Here is a 13,269-nt window from a genome sequence, read left to right as displayed (position 1 = left end):
GAAAGCTGGATTCTCTTTTTTAACTGTTTGAATTGCTGTATTTTTTTTTTTTTACTAAACCTTAGCATAGCATTGTCAATGATCAAATTAGTAAATTCCATTACATTCCCTTCTTTATATCCTTAGACTTCCAATAGAGGGTTGAGGTAGTTTTGCAATCAGTAACACTTTTTACCACCATGTGTCTGGATCAAAGCCAAATTTAGTATGTGTTCATGACACCTGAAAATGTTATGGAAAGGTTATCATACCATATCTTATGGTTCCGAGACAGCCAGTGATTGTGTTAGGCCACAGGAGAGTTCAACAGAGTGAGATAAAAAGATAAATAAGTTCAGTTAAATTAGGTTAAATTATGAGGGAGAGAGGATGAATACTGGACTGTGTCTAGTAATTGTGCTCTACATAGTCACCATCATAAGCAAACCATGGACTTACGTATACCTGTTTCTCCTTTTGTTGCACATATATTCTCTCCAGGGCCTGCATCTGAGTTCACAGCAAGTCAGTCTCTGAAATGATAAGTTTCCATATTTCTGAAATCTCATTAATTTCACCAAAGACAGTATGATGGTAAAAATGTGTGCTATGCTGCATAACTGAGAATATATTAGTGATATATACAATAATTCCAAACCATACCCAGAGTATAATGACATATAAATAATAAATGAATGTAAATAGCTGATTATATTAGACATTATTACATAATCTTCTTTTAGCAAGTAAACCACATCATCTTATACATGAATTCTCTAGTATAACAGTAGCAGATACTTAAAGTGGTGATTAATTTTTCAAAAAGAAATAAGATTTCAATATTCAATGTTTTCAGTGAGGTATCAAGCAATAGGGTTCAATAACCCTTTCTGGTCTTTTTTAGTTAAACAGAACAACATAAAAGAGAAAGGAGAAAAAAAAACTCATGGTTCTCTCAAAAAGAAAGAGTAAAAAAAAAAAATCGCCCCTCTGGACAAAACTTTCCTCTCTTCCTTTTCTATATTGTTGTTCACATATTATTAGTTAGCAATAGTTATTATATTCTTTTTACTGTTCCGTCAAGGAAACATTTTGTTTCTCAAGGAACAAAAGGGGGGACTGTAATGATTGGAATGACGCCACCTACTGGAGACTTGCTGTGGGAAAGCTCCACCATGAGGAAAATGCCTCAGAGGCATTGTGGCTTTTCCTTGGCGTCAGGAAATGACATTTGCTCATGGGTGCTGTCTATCAAGGCTACCAGCCAATCAACTTGAGGAGCCTCCTATGGTCTGGGAGGAGACAGGAAGGAGGAAAGGGAGCCTGCGCAGAGAGCGCTGGGGCTTTTTGGCTTCCTGACTTGATGGTGGTGGCGGCAGAGGACTTCACAGGAAATTTGAGGAAAGATAGGAATGCCAGGCTGTTAGAATAAAATCTTCTGGCCTAACAAGCCCAAATCTAAGTGAAACTGACCTTTGGTACAAAATATTCATATAATTCAGAGAACACATGGTTAATTAAATTTTTGGAATGCTTAGAATGTAATTTTTTTAAAAATTCTAGCTAGTCTGTCTAAAATATCCAATGAGTGGTCACCAATAAATTATAAGCTTTAGCAAGAGTTAGATTTTTAAGCGTTTATTAAAGAGAATAAGAATTTGGTAAAGAGAGAAAGAAAGGCCTAGATTCCTATCTATTAAAGGGAGAGCACATTTCTAGCTCCCCTCTCCACCAGCATCCTCAGGAAAGAGCGCGAGACCAAGCGCCAGTCTCTTCCTTCTTCCTCCCACTAGCCCGCGTCACTTCCTTTTCCAAAGAAAAGACTCCTGGCCTTGCCCTCAAAGACCTTCGTTTCATGGGTGGGACTCTTCTACAGTAAGTCTCCAGCAGGTGGCGTCATTCCAATCATTACAATATACAAAGGATTACTGTAAGATGGAAGATCTGGACTATCTCAGAATCCCACAGGTAACCAAGAGGGGCTGGGTGAAGAGTATCTACTACTATAACTCACAAATCCACACCCAGTGTATTTCCCACAATATCTCTTACCAGTTAACACCTCTCCAATATCATTATCACTTGACCCTTCATCAAAATCAGTTAACTAATTAACATTAATTAGCTTTTACGAAGAAATATTTGATAAGACAGTAGGCACAGCAAGAACCAATGTATGATCACCTCCCATACTGGGAGAACACTCTCCTCTACTATATTGGGAGAGTGGGCTCAAACTCAAAGTGATTGCTACAAGCATTCCCTCCTGCACTCCCCCCTCCAAGTTTATTTCTGGATATGGCCTAGCTGATTGACGAGTAGTTAGTTCCCCTGCTTCAATATGGATTTCTTGGCTTTTAGATTTGATTCAATAATGGGTTGAACCAGGCTAGTTGATCCTGACATCTGTATCCTCCTGGTTTCAGCTGCTACAGCTACCAGTAGACTCTGCTATGGCCTTCACTTATCAGAACTACCATTGACTCTTCCAGTCTTTTGAGATTCACAAGGTCAAATCCTGGTTTGTCTATCTGTGATATTCATTCAGCTAAAATCAGGAAGGAATAAGCATTTCAAAGATGGAAACAGAGGAAGCACCATGCATTCACATTCACATGAGGGCTGGATAGGTAGAAAAGGAAGTGGGAGGCAGCAGGATATTGTCCCTACTGCAACTATCTCTCCTGGCACCTGTTGATTTAGAACATTTTCCCCCAAAAGCTACCAACCTAGGCATTAGGGGGAAAGAGACAGAGAGACAGAGACAGAGACAGAAAGAGAGACAGAGAGACAGACAGAGACAGAGAGACAGAGAAAAAAAAATGATAGGTGATATGATTTGAACCCAGAACTGAACAGGAAGAAACCAATGAGTTGGATTGCCACTCAGTAAGTAACATTAATTAAGCACCTACCATGTGCCAGGCACCATACCAAGCACTTTACAAATATTCTGTCATTTGATTCTCACAATAACTGAAAAATAAGCGCTCCACTTTATAGACAACAAATCTGAGACAAACAGAAGTTAAATGGTTTGCCCAGAGTCACACAACTAGTTAAGTGTCTACAACCTGATTTGATCTCAGGTCTTCCTAACCCCAGGCCCAGTGTTTTATCCATTGTACCAACTCACTACCTCTGAAGTCATAGAAGAATACAATTTTTGAAGAATGAAATTGATGTTTCCCCAAAAGACAAGACAAATCTGTGACATGTTAGAAAACAAAGAATTTTGAGGGTGAAAGAGTATAAAGCATGTGAATTGTATGAGATAGATGGGGGGGAAGACTAGTTACATGTTAAGAGCAAAGGCTAACTGATGAGCAGCCTACACATTCCACTGAGATTCTTCTGATGTCAAGAGAAAGTGAAGAATGTTTCCATCACATTGAGAGAACTCCCTCTGGCAAACTTATGGGAGGATGTGCACAATAGCCCCACAGAATGGGAAGGCATGGAAGGATGGTGATTGGAATCATTCTAGTGAACATCTACACCCATAAAATCATCCATCCATCTGATTATTAGAGTAAATTATTATTTGGCATCTTGTTGGCCAATCTATGAAATCCTTACCAAGTGCAGATTCTCAATCTGTTCACATGCTCATTGAATATTTTAACATCTGCTGTAGAAACTTGATGGGGAGAAGACTTGCTGTTGAAAACGTTTGCTAATTTCTCTAAAATGTAAGATTAATCCAAGTTACTTAATAGTTGGAGAAAAGAAGAGTAGGGGCTACTCAGGGGCTCTAAGAAGATTCATAAGAGCCCAGAAAAGAGGGAGAGGCTAGGTCAGACAAATGTGGACAGGGATCAAGAATGCCACCAAACCTAGATTCAAATGATTATGAGAAGAGACCATCTAACCTGAAACTGAAGAGTGGTCTTGGGGCCTATAGCAAAATAACATTTATAGTCTACTTTGGGTGAAGAGATTTTATAGCTATAAACAATAGGTTGGGATAGTTTTTTATATCCTAGGACTTGCACAGTGGACTTTTGTTAGTTAACTCATGAATAGGGGCAGAGAATATTGACTTGGAGGGGGGCTGGGGGGAACAGAATGATTCTCTTTGGGTCAGAGCCGAGGGTCTCTACTGAGTGCATTAGAAGAATGGAGTCCTTTGGGAGGGATGGAGATGAACATGCACTCTCACCAACAGCAACCTGGCTTTGTGAGGCTTGATTCTACCTCCATATTGGAATTATACATCTCAGGATCATAGATTAGAGTTGTACTCAGCATTAGAATTCATCATGTCCAACCCTCTCATTTTATAGATAAAGGGACTGAGGCCCAGAGAGGGAAGCAACTTGTCTTGGATCACACAGGTTTGTAAGTAACAGAACTAGAATTTGAACCAAGATCCTCTGACCCCAAAGCCGCTACTCTTTTTACTGTGCCATTTGATCCTCACAACAACCCTGAAAGGTAGATACTTTTTATTATCCCCATTTTACATTTGAGGAAACTGAGGCAAACATGGTTATGTCACTTACCCAGGGTCACCCAGCTAGTAAATGTCTGAAGCCAGATTTGAACCCAGGAAAATGAATCTTCCTGACTCCAGGCTCAGTGCTCTATCCACTGTGCCACCTAGCTGTTCAAAGAGACAGTAGCCTAACTTGAGAGAGTAAGTACAAAAGTGCAGTAGGGTAGAAACCACCAGCTATCTGCCACATTGTGAATTCTATGGAGAACAAGGAAGACAGCTACAGCATGAGGGGGATAGTTGCTACAAAGATTGGAGTGAGCCCCATAGATTGTACATGAAGGTTGATGAAGGCCATGGCAACATAGGGATCATTCCACCTGAGAAGGTTTGGGTAAGTCAAGAGAACAGACTGGCTCCAGGTACTCAAGGGGCCCTTGAGTGTGATAGGTTGAATTCATGTTCTTGGTCTAGTTTGACTTGCGATCATCTGACACCAAGCTCTTGCAGCCTGAAGTCCAGACCTTGCCACTTTCAAGCCCAACATCAGGACCTTTCTGTAAATTTCAGGTGTTGACCTTTCTTTGGGCTCTGATACAGTCCTGCTTCTGGTTCTTTCCAGCTCCTGTGGACAAATTTACTCAATTCCTAATAGTGTCTTGTTATATATCTTTCCCAATTTCCATCTATTCTGGAATTCCCCTCCACCCTTTCTCTCTCCATGCTCACAAAAATAGAAGGGCTCAATAAGCAACCTGAATTTCATCTACGCACAATCCTTACCACTTCTCACCCAAGTCATATGAAGCAGTACCCTAATGGTTAGACAGAATGGTAGCATAAAAGGAAGGAAAGTAAAATAGTATACTCTGAAGCTGGATCTTCATATCCAGAAATAAGATCATAGATTTTTGAGTTGGAAGGCACCTTAGGGACCATCAGATCTAACTACCTCATTTTCCAGGTAAAGAAACAGAGACTGGGAGAATTGAAGTAACTTGCCCAGGACCACAAAGCTAGTATGAATCTGAGACAGGATTTGAACTCAGATCTCCCTAACTCCAGGCCCATGATCTGATTCTACTTAGCTACTAGATTCAGTAAGATCCCACATATTCCTTCATAGGGCCCAGACAGAAAGGATAACACTCTCCCAGGGATTAAGAAAAATAAAGGAAATATCTCAAGACTTAAAATAAAAGGTGGAAATCAAGATGATCTAGCAATGAATGACAAACTTACCTAAAGGATTTTACCACAGGCAACTCAAAAGTTAAACAGGGAGGATATAGAAGAGCAATGTTTTAAGATGAGTCCAGGTAAATTAGTAATGTATCTTATAATTTACCTAATCTATATATAATCTCTGCTCTGACATTTTTTTTTTTTGGTGAGGCAATTGGGTTTAAGTGATTTGCCCAGGGTCACACAGCTAGAAAGTGTTAAGTGTCTGAGGCCGGATTTGAACTCAGGTCCTCCTGACTCCAGGGCCGGTGCTCTATCCACTGTGCCACCTAGCTGCCCCCTCTGCTCTGACATTTTAAAACCCTATAGTAAGGGGCAGCTAGGTGGCACAGTGGATAGAGCACCGGCCCTGGAGTCAGGAGGACCTGAGTTCAAATCCGGCCTCAGACACTTAACACTTACTAGCTGTGTGACCCTGGACAAGTCACTTAACCCCAATTGCCTCACTAAAAAAAAAACCCTATAGTAAAACTCAGTTATGCATAAAACAACAGAAAACATATATAGTGCTGATGGGAATAGTGTGGCAAATGACCACTGAAGTACAAATGAAAGGCAAAAAGTTTATGACTCCCAGGAGCACAAATATTGGGGAAGAAATTCCTTGGATGCTTATACAAGAAGTGGCTGAAACCTTTTTGAAGACTGACCTGACCCTTGTTCTCAAAACAAGACATGTGGTTCTAAGAACTGGTCCAGAATTCAGCTATAGGCACAGGGTGAGGCTGGATGGGGAGGATACTTGTAAAAATCAGCATGGTGGCATGAAAAGAGTCAAATGGCATAATTTTGAATCATGGCTCAGTCCCTGGATAAGTCACTTAGGTTCTCCATGCCTTGGTTTACTCATTTGCAAAATGGAAATAATAATGCATCCATGATTATCTGCCTTGAGGGATTACTACAAGGAATGTGCCTTATAAAAAATAGCACCATATAAATGCGATTTATGATATTATTACCCATTCACTACAGGAGATCTGACTATTATCAGCACAAGGAAGCAAAACCGCGATGAATGCTACCATCCCGCAGTTCACACTGGAACCTTTTTTCACTCATCTGTAATAGATTCTTGCTAAAAAATACAGTCAGTTTAGACAATCTAATACAATTTCAGACCTAGATCTCAATCAATCCAGTGATAGACTGGTGCTTCACTAAAACATCCCTTAGTGAAGCCCAGAGTTTTCTCCATGGACCTCTGAAGCAGATGACAGCCAGAACAATGAGAACCAAATAAGATTTGGTTGTCTCTGATTTGCTGTAGATCATAAAACAATATTTTGTTTATGAGTAGCAACTTTCCTCCAAAGCACTTCACAGTTATTATTAACTGTATGAAATTAAGTCTCATCACACCACTGTAAAATACATAAATTGTACTTTTTTATAGGTCTTCTGTTCCAAATATATTAAAATGAGAATGAACTACCTTCTCAAAAAACCTGGCAAAACAAAGTAGAGAATTCTGCATTTGAGACTTGGGCTCCTTCTCCAAAGAGAGAACAAAGGCTGTTCATAGAGTGTGTATATTGCATGAGTGATAGAAAAATGGAAAATATAAGAATGGTTATTTATGATAAGTAGAGGGAAAGGTGAGGATCTCATCCTTGGAAATTACATCTCCCAGCAGCCTGTACAATACACAGCAGATGGATTTAACTATTTAACTATGCAGATAACTCCCAGATCTTCAGATATACAGCCCAAGTCTCCCTTCCTCCAAATTTTAGTTCCACATTATGAAACTGACATTTCAAAATGGATATCTTGGAGATATTTTAAACTCAACATGTCTAAAAGTGAACAAATAACTTTTCCCCCTCAACTCTCCACTCTTTTCAACTTCTCTATTTCTGTCAAAGGTAACACTATACTTCTAGCAACTCTACTTCATAATCTCAGCATTTTCAAACATTTCCTAAATCTTGCTATTTCTGCCTTCCCACCATCTCTCATATCCACCCCCTTTTCACCATTAACATATCTACCACCTTAGTTTAGGCTCTCTTCTCATCTTGCCTGGATTATTACAACAGCCTCCTAATTGGTCTCCTTGCCTCAAGTATAACACCACTGCAGCCAATCCTATACACTGCTTTCAAAGTAATATTACTTAAACATTACAGATCTGGTCATGTCAATCTGCTACTTGATAAACTCTAATTATTTTTGTTGCCTCTAGGATAAAAGATAAACTCCTACATGTAGTTTTTAAAACCATACAAACCTGGCACCATCCTATGTTTTCAATCTTCTTGGACCCTACTCCTCTTCCCACACACCTCAATCCGTACAAACTGGTTTCTTTGTTCATCACACACAATACTCCATCCCACATTTCTGTGTCTTTGCACTGCTTTCCCCATTACTAGAATGTACTTCTTCATTACCTCCACCTTATAGAGGTCATCTCTTCATTTAACCACTACCTTTTGCATGAGGTCTTTCCTTTTTAAATTTTTTTTTTATTTATGGAATGAAACAAGCATTTCCATAACAGTGTAATGATAATAATAAAGATGATTGCACATGAAACTATAAATGCATTATGTACAACTTGATATTCCTTTTAAATATATAATAAAGTTATCATGTAAATTTCTATTTTTTTCCCTTTTTTCCCTTCCCCCCAACCCTAGAGATGACTACCATTAGACACAAATATGCATTAGGTCTTTCCTAATCCACCCAACTGCAAGTGTCCTTCCTTCCAAAATACCTTTTGTTAAAAAAAAACAAAAACCACAACTGTTGTTGTTATTTAGTCAATTAGTCATGCTTGAACCTTCATGATCCCATTCAGGATTTTCTTGGAAAAGATATTGGAATGGTTTGCCATTTCCTTCTTCAGCTTGTTTTGCAGATAAAGAATGGAGGCAAATAGGGTTAAGTGACTTGCCCAGGGTCACAGCTATTAAGTGTCCAAAGCCCAATTTGAACTAATATCCTCCTGACTCCAGGGTTGGCATTCTATGCGCTGTGCCACATAGTAGCATACTTTTAACAATGGCATCTGTATTCGCATTTATCCTATTACTATTTTTCTAATCCAATCCAATAAATATTTATTAAGTACCTACTGAATGCTAAATACTGGGGATACAATTAACAAAAAGAAAGACAGTCTTTGCCTTCAAAGAGTTTATATTCTACAGGGGGAGACATACACACAAAAAGAGCCAGGAAAGGGAGGAAGAAAGGAGTGAGTTTAGAAGTAATAGGCTAGGCAGCTAGGTAGTGCAGTGGATAAAGCACTGGCCCTGGATTCAGGAGGAGCTGAATTCAAATCTGGCCTCAGACACTTGAGACTTACTAGCTGTGTGACCCTGGGCAAGTCACTTAACCCTCATTGCCCTGGGGAAAAAAAAGAAGTAAAGAAGTAATGGGCTTATCTTGGGAGGAGCAGCTTGTTCTATGGAGCTGAGACAAGGCAGGACCCCAGAGGCAAAGTGGAATAAGCATCAGACAGATGAGAGACCTAGAGAGACAGAGAGAGAGAGAGAGAGAGATACAAATGTATGTAATACTTGCTTTGTATACATACATATGTATATTATGTATGTACAATATAAATATATACATATTATATATGTGGGTATATATATATATATATATATATATATACACAGATGAACAAAACTAGAGCTAGAAATAGAAATTTGTTGTCTTCCCCATTAGGGTATTAATTCATTGAGAATTCATTCTTTTTACTTATATTCCTGGGACTGGTACACAGTGATTGATTGATAAATACTTGTTGACAGTTGAGTGATTGATTGCTGGTACCATTCTAACATACATGTACTCTGGTGTGATGAGCATATTTGTACATTCCCAAAGGGAGGCAGGGCATGAAGTCTCATGAGTTGAATGGGACATGGGACAGCTTGAGCAGGGCACTGAAAGACAGAGAGGATAAAATGGAAAAAAACCTGAGAAGCTTCCCTGTGACTGTGTCTAGTTTCTCTCTTGACTAACAAGAATGCCTACAGATGTCTTCATAGAGATTTTTCTAACCTTAATTAATCAACAACAGTACCTGATTTTCCAGAGTTTACATTTTAATCAATCAGCAAGTATTTATTTAATTAAGTGCTTGTTATGTGCCGGACACATAATGAGGCTACAATAATTAAATAATTGAATGATCCCTTTCCTTAAAGACTTTACATCCTATCATGGAAAACATGTACACATATAAGTGAACATAAAACATATACAAAGTAAGTATAAGGTAACTGAAGCTGAGACTAGCAGTTAGTAAGGGAAGGGTCAGAATCAGGAAAGGCTTTGTGTAAGAGGTGACAGTTGACTTGAATTCTGAAAACAGCTAGGAATTCTAAGAGGAGAAGCTGTCTTCAAGACTTCAAGGCTTCATAGATCCAATGCTAAAACACCATCTTTTTTGTTCCCTGAACTTCCTGGGTTTGACTCTGGTGCAGATTGCTGCTCTGACATGTTGATATAGTAGCACAGGGACTGAAGCCAGGAGGACTCACAACTTCCATTCCCTAGAAGTTTGGGGGAGGGGGTTGTAGTTTGGAAAATGGTGGTAAGAAAATTAATGGCTTTATTCAAATTGTTCATTATGTACCTTCTCTTTTAAGTAAATGTCGTTAGACAGTGCTATGACATCATGTGATTCATTTTAACTTGTCAGTGGTTAATTCACTATTGAGCCCAAACAGGTTCTAAGAAACTGAATATGGCCAGAAAGGCAGAGAACAGAGGAGATGAGAGAGGTGAACTAGTCCAAGGCTTGATAGTGAATCACTAAAGATGAGTGGATTCTTAAGTGACCAGATGGGCTTATGTGAGGGAAGTTTCAATTTTTTAAGGGAATACCTCCTACCCCTATTTAGAATTATAATAATCACCATTTATCACTTTCACATGCATTGTCTTCTTTGATTTGCTCTTTCCAACAACTCTTTGAGGTAGGTGGGACACGTATTATTAACTCCATTTTATAAATGAGGATATTTTTCCCTAGAGAAATTAAGTGTCTTTTTCAAAACAAAGACCCCCCCAGATAGTATGTTGCAAAGCCAGGACTAAAACCCAAGTCTCTGGCTCCAATGTTAGTGTTTTTTCAATTACAGTCATGCTGGCTAGACCATTTAGAAACTGCCCCCTATGGAGAGAAATTAACCTCTGAAGGATAGTCCCCAACTAGAGTCCATAACATTCACATCTGGTGATACTTAAAGCATTAGGAATCACTTAATGGACCCAAATCATTAAATGACATAAGATTTAGTCCTTCATTTATTCAACAAAGATTTATTGAACATCTATTATATAGAACTGTGAAAAGCTCTGTGGGAAATAAAAAGAAAACATAAGACATGGTTCTTGCCTTTAAGAAGCGTATAATCTGTTGTTGTTCATCTTTCTTTTTCTTTTTCTTTTTTTTTGCAGGGCAATGAGGGTTAAGTGACTTGCCCAGGGTCACACAGCTAATTAAATGTCAAGTGTCTGAGGCTGGATTTGAACTCAGGTCCTCCTGAATCCAAGGCCAGTACTTTATCCACTGTGCCATCTAGTTGCCCCCCACCTTCATTTTCAAAGAGGACTGATGACATCACTAGGTGATGTCTTGATTCATGTGTGAATTGGATTTAAGTGAGGCAGAATTTCACAAAGTTGTCTCACTCTCTCTTCCAGAGTCATCGAAGTCCAGTCAGGATGACAGCTGATGGCTCGGGATATAGTAGATGACCAAGTTCCAAGTGCTCCATAGCACTGGTTTCAGCTGCCATCATGGCTTTTGGAACAAATAGTTCTTATCCACTCACTCCACCAGGAGGAGTCTTCACATGCTTGGGGTAGACATCCCCCTACCTCACCTATGGGTTTGAGGCCTGTCAGTTACCCTCAACCTGGTTTAGCCCATCTTTCCAAGACAGATTACTGGAGTGTGGCTGCTGTGCATGCTACAGCTTCTTGGGAGCCACAGGTAAGAATTGAATGCCAGGTAGGCACCAAAGGTGGATGAACAGCCCTAAAATGGACTCGGCCCTAAAAGGCCTCATGCCAGAGGAGCTAGTCCTCTCTGAGCACCCCATAGACCCCTACAATAAGTACAGGGAAATGAAAAACTTAAGCAACAATCCAAGGAATTCCAAATGTAACCAGATGAGGCTGAGATGTCTACTTAGAATTGTTTTCCCAAAAGTTATTCAGATCATGGGTTTTGTCCACATCTGTTCCTGCTGTTGTAATTCAGATTTCAACTGCTTCAGAGCATCAGGCAGGCTTTCCACCTTCATGAGACCCGATGCACAAAGGAAAAGAAAAAGGTTGTCCATTGAATATAACTCTGACCTAACAAAACTTATGAAAGTGAGTCTAACTCAGTACCTGTACATCAGGATCAAGCATGTGGAATGTCTAGTAAATCAGATGCTTATCAAAATGAATATAATCTAGATCCTTCAAATATGATGCCACTATCTAATCATACACTAACCCCAGAGCAGCTGTTCACACTATCTACTTACTGTCAGAGAAAAATTATAAATTTCCAGTGTAGATTCTGTTTAAAAAGGGGGGGGGGAGAGCACTGGACCTGGAGTCAGGAGTACCTGGGTTCAAATCCGGCCTCAGACACTTAATGCTTACTAGCTGTGTGACCCTGGGCAAGTCACTTAACCCCAATTGCCTCACTAAAAAAAAAAAGGGGGGGGGTTACCCTCCAGAACAGAGGTTTTGGAATGCCACATTAAGAAAAGGATAGAAATAGAAAGATGATAACATCAGTCAGAAAGATATGTGTGATGTTATTAAGATTCACAATCAGAATAATGAACAGACTTGGAAGGAGACTTTTAAAGTGGGAAGCTCTTCATAATATTGAATGCCCAGGTGGCATTCTGTGTCTGATCCAATTTGGAGGCAAAGCTAAAGACTATTCACTCATAGGCTACTAGGTGGCACAGTGGATAAAGCATTGGCCCTGGATTCAGGAGGACCTGAGTTCAAATCCGAATTGACACTTGACACTTACTAGCTGTGTAATCCTGGGAAAGTCACTTAACCCTCATTGCCCTGCAAAAAAAAAAAAAAAAAAGTTGGTAACCTTCACCTCCTTATCCTATTCTCAGAAGGTATTCTTCTATGGAAGTTAATCTCTTTGAAGGTCACCCACAGAGAGGAAGATTAATTCATGACCTCCAGTCTTTAATCTCTAACCGTCTATTAGATATCTTGAATTAGATTTCCTGTGTACATCTAAAACTCAACTTGTCCAAACCAGAACTTAATATCTTTCCCCAAAAACTTTTCCCTCTTCCTAACTTTCCTATTATTGTTGAGGACACCACCATCTGGCCAGTCACCCAAGCTTGCAATTTCTGTATCATCTCCAACTCACTCTCTTTTGCCCCTAATCAAATCCTATATATTATACCTTCATAACATCTCTCTTTTTGCCCCCTTCTCTCCTCTGATACTGTTACCACCCTTATCACATCATGCCTGAATTATTGCAAAGCTTTTTGCTTGATTTCCTTCCTTCAGGTCAAAGCAGCAAGGAACCCTGAAGGAGAGGTAGGAGACAGTATGTGCCAGGGGAGTCAGAACAATACTTCTACTATGAC

General features: G+C 39.5%; 1 pseudogene; it reads left to right on the top strand.

Moving 5' to 3' along the window:
* The window catches only part of LOC122747893, a 57,071-nt pseudogene extending 44,471 nt beyond the window's left edge, over positions 1–12,600 (top strand).
* Positions 12,601–13,269: the final 669 nt, after the last annotated feature.

The sequence above is a fragment of the Dromiciops gliroides genome, chromosome 3, assembly GCF_019393635.1.
Source record: "Dromiciops gliroides isolate mDroGli1 chromosome 3, mDroGli1.pri, whole genome shotgun sequence".
In the NCBI taxonomy this organism is placed as follows: Eukaryota; Metazoa; Chordata; class Mammalia; order Microbiotheria; family Microbiotheriidae; genus Dromiciops; species Dromiciops gliroides.
The sequence above is the reverse complement of the archived record's forward strand: the minus strand, read 5'-3'. Positions and strand labels throughout refer to the sequence as shown.